Source organism: Phodopus roborovskii, unplaced genomic scaffold (genome assembly GCF_943737965.1).
Source record: "Phodopus roborovskii unplaced genomic scaffold, PHOROB, whole genome shotgun sequence".
Taxonomy (NCBI): domain Eukaryota; kingdom Metazoa; phylum Chordata; class Mammalia; order Rodentia; family Cricetidae; genus Phodopus; species Phodopus roborovskii.
In genome coordinates, this window is record NW_026126418.1 from 43,918,398 (window position 1) to 43,937,062 (window position 18,665).

The 18,665-nt window shown below is 39.9% G+C and overlaps 1 protein-coding gene across 6 annotated transcripts in view; it reads right to left on the minus strand.

Moving 5' to 3' along the window:
- The window catches only part of Marchf7 (membrane associated ring-CH-type finger 7), a 40,886-nt gene extending 25,025 nt beyond the window's left edge, over positions 1 to 15,861 (minus strand). For 3 of the 6 annotated variants that reach the window (XR_007834545.1, XR_007834543.1, XR_007834544.1), the window contains exon 1: positions 15,700 to 15,861. The gene's annotated coding sequence lies outside the window, so the exon portion shown is untranslated. The remainder of the gene's footprint in view (positions 1 to 15,699) is intronic. The other 3 variants (XM_051184633.1, XM_051184631.1, XM_051184632.1) reach the window with 1 other exon arrangement.
- Positions 15,862 to 18,665: the final 2,804 nt, after the last annotated feature.

An 18,665-nucleotide genomic window follows, 5' to 3' on the forward strand; every position in this document is an offset into this window, starting at 1 on the left:
CAAGGCCAACCTAGTATACTCAGTGAATTCCGGAACAACCAGAGATACATAGACTCTATTCTCAAAAATAAAATAAATGTAGTATTTTTTAAAAGCTTTAAAGGGGGCATTGTGACCTGTGATAAGAATATTAATCAGTTTTGAAGAAATTACACTTGGCGAAATAGGTCAGACACAAGATAACTATTGTATGATTTTACTAATCTATTTAACATAAATATAAAAACAAAAAAACAGAAGGGCAGTTACCAAGGGGAGTCAAGATTTATTACTTAAAGTGTGTATAGCTTTAATATTACAATATGAAAAGAACCATAGAGATAGGTAGTGATAATGATTATACACCATATATATACTTTTTAAAAAACCCAACTGTACACTTAAACACAATTAGAATGGTAAATTCTATATGATGACATTTTACTACAATCAAAAAAAAAAAAAATGTGGGAGAGAAAAAGAAGCGATGTAGGAGGCTGAAAATTCCATCGAATCAAAACTGTCTATTTGGAGAGGGCTGGGGAGGCAGATCAGTTGGCAAAGTGCTGAAGTAAGCCACATGAGGACCTAAACTGAATCCTTAGTACCTACACAAAAAGGCAGTGTGATGGTGTGTGCTTTTGATCCCAGCCCTGAGAAATTGGAGACTGTCTGGTCACCAGCACAGCCTACATACCAAGTCCCAAGTCCTAGTGACACACACACAAACACACACACTCCTAAGAAGTGATACCAGAGTTTGACCTCTGGCCTCCAAGTGCACCCGCACACACATAACACTTACCCTGTATTTGGAAAATCAGTCTCATACTCTTGCCCAGCTCCTGCCCCTCAAAGACAGAGTATTTGATCACTAGGGGATGGAGATCTCACAGGCTCTATCTGCCCTCCACTACCATCATAATCATTTTCATGCCATTTTCACAAGGGACCAGTATGAGGAATCTCCCCTCCTTGCCCACCCCCCCCCCATGCATGGTCTCTGTAGCTTTAGAGCCTGTCCTGGAACTCGCTCTGTAGACCAGGCTGGCCTCAAACTCACAGAAATCTACCTGTCTCTGCCTCCCAAGTATAGGGATTAAAGGCATGCAGCACCACAGCCTAGTGAGGAATTTTTAAAAAAAAAAAATCTATGTATATTTGATATACAAAGTCTCTTTTATGGTCCTGTTTCTCCAATGTTGTCAGATTTTCAATTTTCTAAATTGAATCTTAAATCACTAAAAAGCACAAGAGGTCAGGACAGGAGATGACTTAGCAGTTAAGAAGGTTTGTTCTTGAAGAGGATCTGGGTTCCATTCCCATCACCTACATGACAATTGACAGCCATCTGCAAGCACATATATGATGCACATATATACATGAAGGTAAAATACTCATATACATAAAATAGACTTAAAAAGTTTTTAAACAGAAAAAAGCAAACAAAAATCAGTTAAGACTTCTAAATAATAACATTTGGCATACTTTCAAAAATTGAACAGGGCAATCATGTATAGCTCAATGTAAGAGTGCTTTGCCTAGCATGCATGCAGCCCTGATTTGATCCCTAGCATGGGGAAAGAATGGAAGGAAGAAAGGAGGAAGGGTGAGCAGACAATAATCAACCTAGCTCAACCTAGTTATCAAAGGTATCTAAATTTTCCTAGTAACAAACAGCAAGCATAACTAGGTATTTAACGAATTGATATTATATAAAAAACAAAAATAAAACAATAATGACAATAATAAAACTTACAGATGATACAAGAAGGAAATTGGGGAGAAACAGTTTGATTATCATCCTCAAAGGTATCAAAATAAAACGTTTGAGAATATGCAACCAGGATTGTTAGAGTTGTGAAGATTCTACATGAAATACACTAAAAATGAGAAACACTGAAAGGGACTAAGCATAAAGATTGAAATAAACCAAGGAAACCTCCCAGGAAACAGAAAAAGTAAACCATATAACAAGAAAAGAATTATTCAAAGCCTACCATCTGATTGTGGTCATAGTAAGAGAGAAAAAAATTGCCAAGGGTTTTGAAACACACCAACCTCCACAATGAAAGCAAGCAAACATGATCCAAGAGAATAACACCAACGTTATAAGCAGCACCATTTTACCACTGTATTGCTTTTCTCATTGCTGTAACCAAAAAATAAAACATCAAAAAACTACTGACAAGAAACAACTCAAACCGGGTGGTGGTGGCTTATGCCTTTAATTCCAGCACCCAGGAGGCAGAGGCAGGTGGAGCTCTGTGAATTGGAGGCCAGCCTGGTCTACTGAGTGAGTTCTAGGACAGCCTCCAAAGCCACAGAGAATCCCTGTCTTGGAACAACCCCCCCCCACACACACACACAAAAAAAAAAAAAAAGAAAAAAAGAAGCAACTCAAGAAAGGCAGAAAGATGCTATTCTGATTTACAGTTTAAGGGATATAGTCCATCACAATGAGAAAGGCAAGGCAACAGGAGATTAATGTCACAAAACATTAGCAGTGAGAAAGCAGACAGAAAAGGGAAGTGAGGTTAACCCATCAAACCAAAGGGCTCACTCCAAGTGACCTGCTGCCTCCAGCAAGGTTCCACAGCCTTTCAACACATCTCTAGCTGGGGACCAAATGTTCTAACACATGAGAGGATATTTCATATTCAAACCACAACCACTTCAGTGTGAAATGTCAACAACAAAAATAAAGGGAAAAGCCTACAATCTGCCACAGTAGAGAAGTGAACCCATACAACAGGACAGTAACCAGAGAAATCTGGCAATATTCAACCATTAAACAAAGCCTGGAGTATTGAAATGTAAAGAGCTTGTAGTAATTTTTGGGAGAAGTCAACAGCAATTATCCCAAAAGGAAGAGAATTCAACTTATAAATAGAACTAACTGGATTCTTCCTTGCATTGTAAGTGAAACTTACATTAGATACTGATTAGATACATTAGAAACATTAGATACTGATGCAAATAAATCAGGAAAGGCAGTGAAGAGTCACCAGGCAGACTTCCCAGTAAGTTATTGGGAAGGTATTATGCCTGGGCATTCTCCAGTAAGATGAGGCCATGTAGAAATACATAGATTAGTTAATAATTAAGAGCTAGCCAGTAATAAGCCTAAGCCATGGACCAAACAGTTTATAATTAATATGAGCCTCTGTGTGTTTCTTTGGGACTAAACTGCCGCAGGACCAGGTGGGACAAGAACTCGCCTAAAAATTCTAATCCACGATTGTGAGCTGAAGAAAAAGACACACTTAACGACATGTATAACCAGTCAAAGACAGAAGGACTGAGGGCATATCTCAGCACTACCAAAGGGAAAAGCCCCATCACTACCAAAATGATCGTGCAAAGCATGAAATACAACATGAAGAACCTAGGATGCTGTGACAAAGGGAAGCACTCAAGAGAACAGCAACAGGAAAGCTTAGGGAACAAATGCTCACACTGGAGTAGGAAAAAAGAAGAGCTTCTAAGAAACAAAGCATCTTGTGAAAACTATTTCACAGGTAATATGGCAGAAATGATGGGTGAGTACAATTGGAAAACCAAATACTAAAATAAACGGCCAAATTCTCTTTTTAATGAGAAAAGAAAAATTTTAATAATCAATTAAAAAAAACACAAAACAACAACAACAAAAAACCCCAACATCCTACTGACCAGGGGGCCATAAAATTAAACATTAACTACTGCAAAATACCAAAATGTATAAAAAAAGAAATCTTAAGGAAACTCATTATGGTACCAGCACTGTGGCACAATATTATACATTCTAGTCCTGTGTTACCAAGCAAAATATATTTGTATTACTGGATCCATGACAAGATGGCATTGTCTATAGTGTAGGTACAAATTCAACTACAACAAATACCTATCATTATAATATCTAACTAGTACCACTAATTCCTGGTTACTAACTCCTCCCACCCCCCAAAAAATAAACCCAGAATGAAAGTGGTTCTTTTGTTTCCAATACTCTAAGGACATGGACTGAGGCTATTTTGTTTGACATGAAAGCAGCTATTGGAGCACTTAAGTCTCACTATCAGGTACACAAGAGTCACTCAGTGCCAACCATTCCCAAGTTCACTGATCTGACCTTCCTTTCCCACCTGTAATAGAAATTATAACCAGCCCAAAAGGTCGGCCCTTTGGTCCTCCCTCCCTCCCTTCTCTCTCTCTCTCCCTCTCCTCTCTTTTCTGAGATAGGGTTTCTCTGTGTGTAGCCCTGGAACTCCTGGAACTCGCTCTGTAGACCAGGCTGGCCCTGAACTCATAAAATCCACCTGCCCCGCCTCTCAAAAAAAATTAAATAAATAAAATAAAAAAATAAAAAAAAAAAATCCACCTGCCCCTGCCTCTCAAAAAAAAAAAAAAAAAAAAAAAAAAAAAAAATCCACCTGCCCCTGCCTCTCAGGTGCTGGGATTAACAACATATGTCACCACCACCCAGCCTAAAAGGTCTTTTAAGTTGTTTTAGTGGGACCACTTGGCAGGCTTGTGGGTAAAGATACCTTACGCCAAACCTGATCACCTGAGCCTGGTCCCTGGGACTCACATGGTAGAGGCCTGACTCTCTCCAAGTTGCCCTGACCTCTGTATACACACACTCACACACAATAAATTTTAAGTATTTTAAAACTGTGACAATCTAGGAAAGGAGGTGTGCTTCATTTGAATGACTGCTAGTATTTAGTCAGAATAGTATAAACAGGCTACTCAATGTTATTATGCTATAAAGTGGACGAATTTAAGAGAAAACGACAATGATAACCAAAAAGAATTACACGAAAAAACAACCTAAAGTAACAGTATAAACAAATATTTTAGGAATATCAAAGTAAACACACCCTAGGACAGACAACAGTGAAAAACAAACCAATCAACCACAAACTAGCAAATAGGACCAGAATGGGACAAAATGACTGATTTCTTTCTAAGAAAGATGCACATAATCTACAAAATCCTAATTTAAAATTACCATGCCAATGTAAATTTGTCTGGAGATAAGGATCACACTATGTAGCTTTGGTTGTCCTGGAACTCGCTCTGTAGACCAGGCTGGCCTTAAACTCACAGAGATCTCCTGCTTCTGTTTTAAGAGTGCTGGGATTAAAGGCTCATGCCAGCATACCTAGCTCTCAGGATAAGTACAACAGTCCCATGCTGATTTTTAAAACTGCAGATTTAGATAATAAAGGATATATATGGTCACATAACTCAGCAAACTTCTTACTACCTGCTTTTTCTCATCTACATGCATATTTGTTAAATCCACACAAAACTGTTCATTAGAAAAAAGTGAAATTTTGCACTGGAAATTTAAAGACATATATTAGGAGAAAAATATTCATGAACACTAACATTCAAAAGTTTATCAATGAATCTTCAGCACCAAGAAATAAAAGCCTAAGTAGTTACTTTATCAAGGTGGCAACAAAAATATTAAACAGAGGACTGTGTATATGTATGAGGATTTTGAACTGGAAGATAAAATTCTTTAAAAGATGCAAGTCTACAACTGATAATTTTAAAAAAGCACAATCCTTAATTATGCCTCTCATAATTTATTCTGACTGTATCATACCTAGTTCTTCCTTGTAGAAAGTAACTTAGTAGGGTGTGTGTCCAGAAGAAACCTCTGGAGAGGAGGCAGAGAGGCAAAGTCCTTCGAGAGATAGAATTTGGTACCATATGAAACTATTTTTGGCAATGCCGCCACATAAACTGATTGGATTTTGACAATGTAAGTGTTATATGAAAACTTATGTAATTTGGTTGCATAAGCTGTAGGTCAAAAGCAGAAAAAATAGTAAGAAATAAAACGTAGTCCTTGAAAAATATCTACCAAAGATCTAGACGGCACTTTTTTAAAAGCCCATTCATTTAATAGACTTTGAGCAAATAATTTTAAACAAGGGAATGCTTAAGTTGAGCAGAAAACAATATATTAGGAAGCTGTAGCATGATGGACAACAAACTACATAAACAACCGTTAAAAAGGAAAGGCATAAGCAGGAATAACAGGCAGAGAACAGTGCACTCAACTTTCATCACACTGAACTACACTATTAGGCTCACAACAATTCCCCAGTCATGCAGTCTTCAGGGATTCTGTGCTCACGCCCCTCAAGAACAAGCAAGCACTAACAGACACAAGGGAATGCATTTTCTGACCTCTACATACTGTTCTGAATGCAGAAGGAACACAGTGAGCCACAAAGCCAGTACAATCTTAATGATAGGTGTTTGAGTGTCACTTTACTCAACTCTAAGCTCCCAAGATAAATCTCTGGGTAAAAACTCTCTATGACTAATATTTCATTACTATTTACCGAGTCATCTGTATTTTTACTGTAGCCTCACCTTAAAGCATTTTTTTCGGGTTATTAAAAGTTTATTTTAGGCCAGGTATGGTGGTGCATACCTTTAATTCTAGCATTTGGAAGGCAGAAGCAGGAAGATCTCTGTGAGTTTGAGGCAGCCTGGTCTACACAGTAAGTTTCCAGACAGACAGAGCTAACTACATAAAGAGACCCTGTCTCAAAATTAGTATATTGGTATACTATTATAAATCAATAGCTTGCTCTAGCTACTAAAAAAGATCAACTTCTCTTGCTGTGGACAATTTCATTCATCTGAGAATCCCAGAGAGCCCTTCAGAACTCTCTTCATGTTTTTGGTGGTCTGTTGTACACTCCCCAAAGAGTCTTTACAAACAGACACACACACAGGCATGCACACATACTAATAAACAGCATTAAATATATTCACATCTACTCTATGGAAATAATCATTAAATTTTCTTTTAGTCATCACCGGTTGTTAAAATCTGAAAATTAAGTCTCCATCTGATGTTAAGTGCCACCTACCAAATTGCCTGTTAAATACAAGTCTCATTAATGAAACAGTATAGACCTGTGAATCATTGGAAGTGTGTGAGATGGTTTTTAACAGCATTAATCATGCAGGCAGAGCCCATCTACACCTAAGAGGAGAATCTCAGGAACCCTATCCAACTTCCACACCCTTTCAAAGTAGAAAGCTACAAAACCAAGTTTCTGCAAAGATCTGAATTGATAGACAGCAGAAAGGTCTGTGGACACTGGGAAGGGGCTATGAAACCCACTCAGCTAAGCCCTTCCACCAATTTAAGACAGAGATCAGCTGTTACAACGGACAGAAATTTACACAAAATCTGACTGCACCTCAGAATGGACAATAGATAGAAAGGGGAGTAGAAATACTAAGAAATTCTTTCAAAGAATTAGGCACAGAGAGCCCATCTAAGATAGCTCCAGTAAGATGAAAAGTGTTTCCTTAAATAGGATTTTGCTTCAGTTAGTAAAATGCAAAATAGTCTACTGCTAAGAAAGGTACAAGCCTTTGAGATCCTTTATGGTATAGGACCTTCAAAACAAAAATAAATAAATAAATAAATAAATAAATAAAACTGAGGTTGGGGTCAGCAAAATAGCACAGGCATGCATGCCTCCAAGCCTAATTGACCCTTTGGACCCACATGATCCAAGGAAGAGAATCGATTCCCACAAGCTATCCCAGCCTTCAGATTCAGTACGTGTACACCACACACACAAAATAAGATGTAAAACCAAACAAAAATTCCTAAGGTTGATACAGTAATACTGAGAGAAACCACACAGCCCTCTAGGTCTCCAAGGACAAAGCAGGGCAATCTACTACTACAATGGTTTTAGACAAAGAAGCAGTATTATAGTTTAGACTCAACTACAAATTAAACTTACTACAAATTACACTTACACCCTGGTAGAAATAGAGCACACAGATACAAACTAGGATAATTAATATCACACCTACATAGAAGGCTCAAGATGATGATTACAAAACCTTCAAAATGTGGGTCAGTGAGAAGACTGACTTCAATCCCCAGAATCCACAGTGAAAACAAAGAACTGGCTCCCACAAAATGTCCTCTTACACAAACTAAAATCAAAGTTTAAGCAAAGAAAACTAACCTCAAAATGTTATGGAAACACTGAAGTGTCAAAAGTTCCAAAAAGATGAAGACAACTTTACAGGTAGTATTTGAAATGACTTTTTGAGGACTGAAAAATAAATAATGCACAAAGCATTTTTAATAAAAGCCAGAAAAACATTATGAAGGGTACAGGTCAAAGCACAGGAAGAGTTCTGAAAGTAATAAATGCAAAAAAGCAGATTACTCCAAATTGTACAAGCCCTAGTGTCCTCTGATTGGCTGTGAATACTTAGGATCTGTCCTTCCAATACTTTCCTAGAGCTTTCAGAGACAAAATAATTAGTATTCCAACAAAACTTTTATCTCTGTTTAGCATTAATAGGTTCACTTATACTAAAAGGACAGGACAGGCGGTGGTGATGCACGCCCAGCACTCGGGAGGCAGAGGCAGGCAGATCTCTGTGAATTCAAGGCCAGCCTGGTCCACAGAGCGAGTTCCAGGACAAGTTCCAAAGCCTCAGAGAAACCCTGTCTAGAAAAACAACCAAAACAAGTTAGTTTCACTGCCTTTGTGGAAGCCCAGCCCCCAATTTCAGCAAGACAGGGCTATAAAGTTTAGGAGTTACTCAAGATTTTGAAACAAGCTCTAAATGAATCGTAATGTCTTTGTTTTTTGAGACTGAGAACAGGAAGCAAGTACAAGGTAAGATGGTTTCAAGGAATTGGGGCAGAGAGAGAGAGACAGATGCTCAGTAGTTAATTAAGAGTGCACACTATTCATACAGCAGACCCAAATTTGCTTCCCATACTGGGTGGCTTAAAACTGTCTATAACTCCAACTGCAGGGACGAATACCCCTTCTGGCTTACACAGGCAATCACTTGACACTGTACACAAACACACAGACATACCCAATACACACAACACGACGGAGTTGTAGCAGCACCTATGAGATGGCTCTTTGTGTTAAAAGTACATGCTGCCAAGCCTCATGATCTTGAGTTTGATTCCTAGAAATCACCTGGAAGAGAAAACTGACTTGAAAAGTTTTCTCTGACTTCTATAGGTGCCCACATATAGCACACAAAATAAGTAAAATGTAATTCTCAATTGAATAAATAACAGCCAGACGTCATGGTGCACGCCTTTAATCCCAGCACTCAGGAGGCAGAGGCACACAGATCTAAGTTCAAAGCCAGCCTGGTCTACACAATGAGTTCCAGAGAGATGTCTCAAACAAAACAAAAACAACTAAGTAGTATGATGTAACTAAAAGTCCAGAGGACATTGTTAATAAAGCAGGGCAATGTTTTCCATCTGTATTGTACCTTCTACTTGGTCAACCTTAGCACTACCCTTCCAACTTACCTTTAATAGTAAAATCTGCAGTATAGCTAAAGCTTTGAATGATAATACATGCCTACAATCCCAGCACTCGGGCTGAGGCTGGAAGATTATGAATTCCTGGCTAGCACAGGCAACACAGCAGACATTCTATCAAAAATCAAAACGTAAGATATGAAGATGGCTCGGCAGTTAATAGCACTTGCTGCTTGAAGACTGGAACTCAGACACCCACATCACTGGAGGGTGCCTTACAAATGCCTTAACTCCAGCTCCAAGGAACCAGCAACTTCTTCTGGGCTCTGTAGACTGTAGACAAACATACATGCACACACAATTTTTTTTTCTAAGTATTGGGAAACACTTAAAGCAAGAAAGTTCTATCTGTTACCTGCTTAGGACAATTTTGTTTGATCCCTACCATAAATTGCCTGTCAGTATAAAATGTGGATTTTCACTTAACCAAATCTGAAAAGCTATGAATTTACAATGCAGAGAAGTAACTGTATAACCCAGAAACAGTTGTTTTCCTTTCTTTTACAGTACTGAGGCCTCACACATGCCAGACAAGCACTATACCACTGAGATATAGCCTTAAAATGTAATTTTAAAATAAATTATTTTAGTCAAGCACAGATGACACACACCTTTAATCCCAGCACTCAGGAGGCAGAGTCTGGCTGGCTTCTGAGTTTGAGGTTACACTGGTCTACATAGTTAGGTCTGTGCCAGCCAGAGCTATACAATATGAATGTCTCCAAAAAAAAAAAAAAACAACAACAAACAACTTTTTTGTTGCTATTACTGTTTGTGAGACAGATGGCACTAACTGCCCAGAATGGCTTCGCAACTGTGATCTTCTTATCTCAGCCTCCATATTTGCAACTACTAATTTTGTCACAATAAGCCTGGCCCCAAGTTTTGAATCTGCTTCCTTTCCTAGCACAACAGATCACTGACACTGATTATTAATTTAATAATCGTTTCATTCAGTTATGTCAAATCATAGAAGACACAAACCACACTACTAGACTAACAAAAAAAATCCAACCTATCCATATCAACATGTTGTTTCCCATACCTAAATCTTTTCTTGTATTTTAATGCGTTTGTTAATAGAAATGCATTTAACACATTTACTAGTAAAATTCATTTACTACTTTCTTCCCAAAATAAGACAGTAAAGTTTTATAGGGAATAAACTGACTACTACCTAATTTTTAGTACAAGCCAACTTCAGACAATTTGTAGAAAAATGGTAAAATGTAACCTTTAAAAATCTCTGTGCTATGATTGTATATTTAATCTATAATGCTTAAGTTTTTACCTACAAAATGGTGATAATACTACTTTCCAAAGTTTATTGTGAGATTTGCTGACATAGCACATATTGAACAAATACTAGCAATTATGAAACAATAACACCAGAGCTAGAAATTTCACATAAATAGCTCAGAATTTCTATTGGCTTTCTTATTATTTGAAATTTGTCTTTATTATATAATAAAAAGACTGTAAGAACCACTCAGGAGCAGGACAGTGGTAGTGCATACCTTTAATTCCAGCACTTGGGATGCAGACAGGCAGAGTTCAAGACCAGCCTGAGCTACAAAGTGAGTTCCAGGACAGCCAGGACTGTTACACAGAGAAAACCTGTCTTGATAAACAACAACAAACAAACAAACAAGCAAACAAAAACCCACTCAGCCATTCTCTGTAAAGAAACTTCTACAAGCCTAGTTACCGTAATAGTATCTCTGAACTAAGAATATTCACTTTGAGCTGGAGATGGCCCTGCAATGAGACTGCTTACCGATCTTGACAGAGAACTGGGTTTGATTTCCAACACTGATATGGCAGTTCACAATCATCTAATACTAACTCTGGTTCCAGGGATCTGATGCCCACTTTGACTTTGTTGGTACATGTGTATACATACATACATACATACATACATACATACAAACAAAATAAATGAATAAATCTAAAAAAGTTATCTCAGGCCAACTCCTGTTGCCTGTGAAGATAGCTGAACTGGGGGGTGAGGGGGAGGTTTAAGGATATAATATGGTCAGGTGGCAGAATACTTGCCTAGCATGCAGAAATACATAAAACTGGATGTGGCTAAGGCTTCCTATAATCCTAGTTTATAATCTCACCATCTAGTAAAGGGATGAGTATCAGAAAGTCAAAGTCATTCTCATATATTTAAGGCCAGCCTGGGCTAGAGACCTTATGTCAAAACACAAATAAGGGGAAATTGCTCAGTGGATAAAGTATTCTCTTCTCAAGAAAGCAGGCCTGAGTTTGGCTCTGTGGTGCCCACATACAAAGCAGGGTATGGTAATGTACCTCTGTGCTGAGAAACAAAGACAGGAAGATCTCAGAGGCTTGCTGCATAACCAACCTATGTCATGATCACTTAGAGACGTGATGACCTTATCTCAAAAATCAAGGTGGAGTGTGACAGAGGAAGACACTAAGTAAGATAACAGATACTGACCTCTGGCTTACACACACAAACAGATGGGCTTCTGAGAACCCACACAACACATACAAAATATAAATAGCTGTTTACAGTCTTAGCATCTACACACAAAGTAAATATCAAAAATTGTAGTGCCTATAAAGACTAAGATGAGGTCACAGTAACAAAAGAGTTACTGGGCATGTAGGACTTAAACTTCCTTTTGAATTCTTAAACATACAAAAAGTAGGGAAAATTAACTTCCACATACCAATCAACAATGTTAAAAAATTATCATTACTTGATCAAACTTATCTCTTTACCATTTCTTTTGTTTTAAGGCAATTGTGACATTTTAAAGAACACGTACTCTTAAAATGATCTAAATCTTCATGAACCATAAAATACAGTTACAAATTTCTCCTGTGCCCTAGCATGAACTTATCTTGGCAATGCCATGTGGATGGTCTGGACAAGACATGGCCAACTTTTGCCATGCAAGTGATAATGTATTATTTGAAAAAGTCCTAAGTCTTATAGTTTGCATTTTCATTCCCCACATACTATCCTGAAACATCATACCATAAAAGATTACTTGGAATAGCAAGATCCAAATAACCAACACCACTAAGAGGTAGGGAAGCTAAATGTGGCAAATGAGGGAAGCCCTTTGGAACACATAACTTGTAGAGCCTTTTAGAAACTCTCCCTTGATACTTAGCTAACATAGACTTAAGGTATCCCTAATATGTTAAATGTTTTCTTAAATACTTTTAAAAGGCAAAAATTTAGCATCATGAAGTATAACTGTGATTTGTCTATTAGTACAAGGGCACTTAAAGACAGAATAAACCTATTTGAAATGAATTTGCTGTCTAGGTGTAACAATTCAATCCTCATTCAGCAACTAAAAACTATTTTAGAGTTTTGTGCAGAGTCAGAAATATATGATTCCTAGCTTTTACAAGCCTCTTTCACAGCTGTGGAAAAAAAATGGATGCAGAGGATTAGGGGACTTTTAAAACCAGATGTTCAAACTTATCTAGTCTAACCAGTAGTCACTGAAAATATATTTGAGAACAGGTAAGACCAGTTTTGGCCACATTAAGTTCATGTCAGTGTAGAAAATTAAAATCAGACATCAAATCTCAGTCAACTCTTAATTTATAAAGCAATTTTATCATTTCTGCTCAGTCCTTTTGTATTCATTCCCAGCAATTTTACTAATGATACAAATTTAACATACAAACAAACAAACAAACAAAAAAGATAAATGAAGTAACTCAAACAGAATTCTCCTTTTGTGATTCAACTACTTTAGTAGTCATCTAATTTGGTCCATTGTTGATCTAACAGTTTAATAGCTCATTACTTAATATTTATTTAACTTGTTATTTAAAATTGTGGCTTGATGCAAGCCTATACATTCTACTTAAGTGTTTCCAGGTTTCTTACTGACACACACAGAAGAATCTGTCAAGAGAGACAATCTAAAGATGAATTTTATTTGGATACAACAGTCCTCCATTCCACAGCACAGGGCACTGAACTTTCTAATGTATTACAGTCTTCCATGTCAAGCTCTAACCTTTCATTTTACCTTTCAGCTGTGAGAAGCGAATTGTCACCCTGCTAAAAATCACATAAGCACAAGCAGATCCTAGCCATCCTTCAATTTAATTCAAGCATATCTCCCTTTAACATTTTTCTAAGCCTACTACTGATCTGTTTGGGGGGAGTCCCTGGCAGTGTGACCAGGACCTATCTCGAGTACATGCATTGGCTTTTTGGAGCCCATTCCTTATGGTGGGATACTTTGCCCAGCCTGATTCAGGGGGGAGGGGGTTGGTCCTGCCTCAACTTGGTATCCCAGACTTTGGTGACTCCTGAGGGGAGGCCTTATTCCCTCTGAGAAATAAATAGGGAGTGGGATTGGGGGGGGGGAGCTAAAGAACGGGAGGGAGAGGGAATTGTGGTTAAAAAAAAAAACTATTAAAAAAATTTCCAAGCCTAAACATACCATTTATGCCTCTACAATTTCTGAATAGTATTTACAGTAAGCAATTGTTTACACATTGGCCTGATGACTAAACTGTGAGTTGCAGAAGGAGGATATTGCGTCAAGCTCATTGATGTAAAGGGAAACCCTTTTCTAGTAACCAAACAATGCTTTATACTCTCCATAAATTTTCCACAGTAAGACTACCTTCTTAAAATATGTTAACATTTGGACAACTCTTAACCATATAACAGATGAAAGAGGTATAAGATATGGGTATGGAATTGACTAAACATTGTCTATATAAATGCTACAGATGACTTATGTCCAAGTTGATTACCCAACACCTTCATGTAGAACACAAACAAAAAATGGTGAAGTTATATAGGAAAACAGTCCTCCTTATTCCAGACTCCTGACCTGGGTTTGGGGTTATAGCTCAGAGAATAAATTCTTAGCATGCCTGAGACCCTACATTGCATAAGACCCCCTAACTAAAAAACTTAAGATACACACACACACACACACACACACACACACACACACACACACACACAAAACTGTCAAAGGATAAAGAAAAACAAAAACCAAAAAAACTAAAAGTATGGGGGGGGGGGGGAAGAAAGGGATGTTGTACCAAACATTTGGGGCAAAACTAGAGCTGTGCTGTGTTGTTGGATCTGGTGGCACACTCCTGTAACCCAAGAAGGCTTAGGCAAGAGTTAAGTTGAAGTTCAGATCAGGTAGCATTGTTAAGTTGAAAGCCAGCATGAAATACAAGGTAAGACCCCTCAAAACAAACCCATATACACATGAAGCTATCTGGATACAATTCACAAATCCATTAAGGCTTTTTTCTGATCAGAATACTTGCTTGTAAACCTGTGGTAAATTTCATCTGGCTTATAGTCATTAAAAATTCACACTTCAAGTATTATGCCTTGTAGAGTGTCTGATGACTGCTTCACACACTATCTCATTAAAGACACATTTCAGGAGTGGGGGAACCCATATGAACCAGGAAATCTGATGGGGGTTAAATAACCATGGTCACAATAAGACCAGAGCCTCTGAGCCCACTGCTACTGCCTCACAATCACTGGAGCTTTGAGGGAAGCACTGACCCCCATTTCTCGTTATCTTGTGAAAATACACAGAATCTTTTTAGTGATACTCCTACTGTTTGATTTGTAAGTCAGAAATTTATCGATACGCTTTTCTTCGTTTATGTATCTTCATTCTGGATACAAAAGGAGTAGAAAGGAGGGAGAAGTAAGGACATTTTAAAACAATAAAACAGAGTACCTAAAAACTACAAAATGGTGTGTGAGCCAAGGCCGGGTCTTCTAAAACTGTTTTCACACTGGTCTTGAGGATGCGTTTATTAACTGCACGGGTCCCCACCTCCAATATTCTAACATCTACTTTTGTGGGAAGGAAGGAGTGCTCACTGTAGTGGTTTCGGGGTGTGTCGTGTGTGTGTGTGTGTGTGTGTGTCGTGTGTGTGTGTGTGTGTGTGTGTGTGCGCGCGCGCTCTTCGTTTTCACTACGCAGTTTCTTCAAGATGAGAGAGCATTTTACTACTCACACCTTGCATGTCTACAGTCGGTCATTTGTACCTCTCGCCCCGGTTTGAAACTCAAGTGCCATCTTCTGCCACTCGTGCCAGAGTCACGCCACTCACGGTGCGGGACCACGCACAGGCCTATCACAATCGACTCCGAGGGGCTGGGAAACTAACCCAAAATTCCAGGTGGGGCTGCCAAGCCCGACCCCGTCCGTAGTCCCGCCGCCCGGCGCCGCAGATCGCCGCAGGGCCCGGAGGGACCACGCACCGTCCGCCCTCCCCGCTCCCAGGGTCCCGGGCGGGGGGGGAGGGGGCACCGCACTCCAGCGCTCCCCTCCCCCACCGCCGCCGCCGCCGCCGCTCTTTACCCTCTGCCAGCAGGCACAGCGCAGGGAGCGTCGGGCTCGCCGCAGCCACGCCGCCGCCTCGTCCCTCGGTGCGCTCGGTCTCAGGCTAAAGCCACAGCGGAGTCTGCGACGAAGCACAATGGCGGCCACCCCTCCGGATGCGGCGCAGAAGTGGCCGCCGCCGTTGGCAGCCCCGCCCTTCCTCCTCCCCCGCCCCCTGCGCGCTCTCGCCCGCTTCTCGCGAGACTTGGCTGCGTTGCAGGGGAGCCGGGAGCTGCGGGCGGGCTAGACGTGCCCCGCCGCGGGGTGGTGCTCTGACTGCGGCAGCCGTTGAGGGCCGCCTCGGGGGAAGCTGCCAGGCGCCACGGTAAGCGGCCGCAGCTGGTCGGCGGCGTGCGGGCGTGCGGGCGCCGGGAGCAGCGCGGGAGGCCGGGCGGGCTGGTCGCCGCCCGGAGTGCGAGGGGCACGGCGCTCGCCCCCGCTCCCGCGCCCGCCGCGGGCCCCTGCAGGCCCGCCGCTCCGGGTCCCGCCCGGCTGGTTGCGTGGGTGGATTTTGTCTCTTTGCGCTTGGCAAGTGGCGCAGTGACTGTTTACGGAATCGAGTCAAACACTGCCTTCTCCCACCTCCTCCCCCCCCCCCCAGCCTCCCCTGGCGCGTCCCTGCCCACCTGGTAGGATTTGACAGCTCCCCCTCCACCTACAGCCTTCTGATTGATTCCTACCCCCTTCTCGTAGTTTCTTTGGAGTAGATAAGTTTTAGTGACGGTATTTTTTTTTTTCTTTTTACGGCCACTTCTATCTTGAAAATTATGCTATTAAGCTTTGAGAGCGCAGCCACAGGTCTTGCAGCAGACGTGCACTTATTTAGAAAGAGCGAGGGGAATCTGTGACGTAGTCTGGGGAAATATGAGAGGAAACTTTCAAAGCCTCTGTCAGTGCGGTAAGCTAAGATGTAAATGAGTACTAATGAATACAAAAGGAGTGTGGGGCAGCCACACATCATGGGCAGTTTAAATGAAGTACCAAGCACAAGTTGTTTGACGGTAAGTTCTTACTGAAACTTAGAAACGTAGCGAGGACACTTGCTTTTATAAGTGACGTGTTTGATTGTTGTTGTTATTGTTGTTCTTGTTTTAAATAATCCCCCTAGATACAAGTAATTCCACTAAGTGGAAAGTGAAATGCCATATCCATATATATATATATATATATATATATATATATATATATATATATGGGTTTGTCATTTCATCTGAACAAAGTTAAATATCAGTCAGTAATCATCCCTGTTTCATTGCTCTCCACTCATCACTATAATACATTTTAGCTAGTACAAACTTCAGGGTTTTTGTTTTAATTTTGTTAAAGTTGACACCCAGGCATAAGCCTTTTAGGGTGTTGAAATGTAGACAAAGTCTCTGGTAGGGAATATAATTAAGTACAAATTCTTTTGAGGAGATTAATTTGTCCATTTGAGAAAATTAATTGTTCCATTCTGTTTGATTGGAGGTATAACACCCTTAAGAATCAGAACTCGGGTTAAAAATCTCAGCCTCTTAGTACGTTTGTCTTCAGCAATCATTTAACCTTGCTTAGAATTCTTTAATCCAGGCTTCTTCATGTGGATTAGGGTTAGCCCTGATCCACAAGCCTGTCTAAATTTCACAGTGTTGTTGAAAGGATTAAATGAGGTGATATATCTGTTCTAAGAACACAGCAAGCATTTCATAATTGTTCACAGTTATGTTACATGTCTAAACCACCACTTTTTCTTTTTGGAACTTAACAAAATTGTGTAGGTTCCTTAAACACCTTTTTTGAGTTTTTCTCTATGTTAAGTGGAGTGACTGCACCATTTTCCTTAGCTGTAGCAGTCAAGCCTGGTGGTGGGAACTTTTCTACAGAAGCCCTAACTCTGGCAAGGACTGTGCTGGTCCTAGCAGATTACAGCTGTGTCTCCTCTGAGCACTGAGGACGTTATTATGAGAGGTGAGTGTGGTACCAGATTCCTGTTGCACAAAGCTTCCAGATGTCAATTGTTTAAGACTTTTTAGTTATATTTATTTATATGTTTAGTAGGGGGAGGCTGCTTGCCTCCAGAGCATGTGTGATATCAGAGAGCAACTTGTGGGAGTTGTTTCTCTTCTACAATATGAGTCCTGGGGATCAGACTCAGGTCATCAGGCTTGGCAGCAAGGTCCTTTACCTGTTGAGGCACGTCACAGGCTCCAGATTGCAATTTTTAGTTAATGCTAGGCAATATCTAAAAACCACTAACATGTGTTTTTTTTTTTTTTTTTTTCCTTTGAGAATGGTTAGGGTGTGTGTGTGAGTGAGAGAGAGTTGGGGTGGGGGAGATTTACTCTCTCTTGTGAAATTTTAAGTAATGCTGTGTTAAAGACATTTTATATACTAGTGTCTATATGTTCCCTGACAATTATCAGAGCAAACAATTTGATAGGCCAGCATCTGAAATCAGAATTCTTTGTTTTGTGAGCTTTATTTATTTAATTTTTTTTTTTTTTTTTTTTTTTTTTTTTTTTTTTGGGGCTTTGGTTTTTTGAGACAGGGTTTCTCTGTGTAGCTTTGGAGCCTGTCCTGGCACTCACTCTGTAGACTGGGTTGGCCTCAAACTCACTCTACCTCCCATGTAGTGAGATTAAAGGCATTTGCCCATGTAACCCCCTCCAAAGTTGTTTGGAATTTTTTTTTCCCCTTAAGATATATTTATTATGTATACAGTGTTCTGCTTGCATGCATACCTGAGCACCAGAAGAGGGCATCACATCTCATAGGTGGTTATGAGCCACCTCATGGTTGCTGGGAATTGAACTCAGGTCCTCTGGAAGAGCAGCCAGTGATCTAAACCTCTGAGCTATCACTCTATCTCCTAGCATAACTCTTCTAAACAAGCTAGACTCAGCCCTCTTTCATCTGTATAGTTCTCTCACATGGCCCTTCTTTGATTATCTGTCCTTTATGACTGT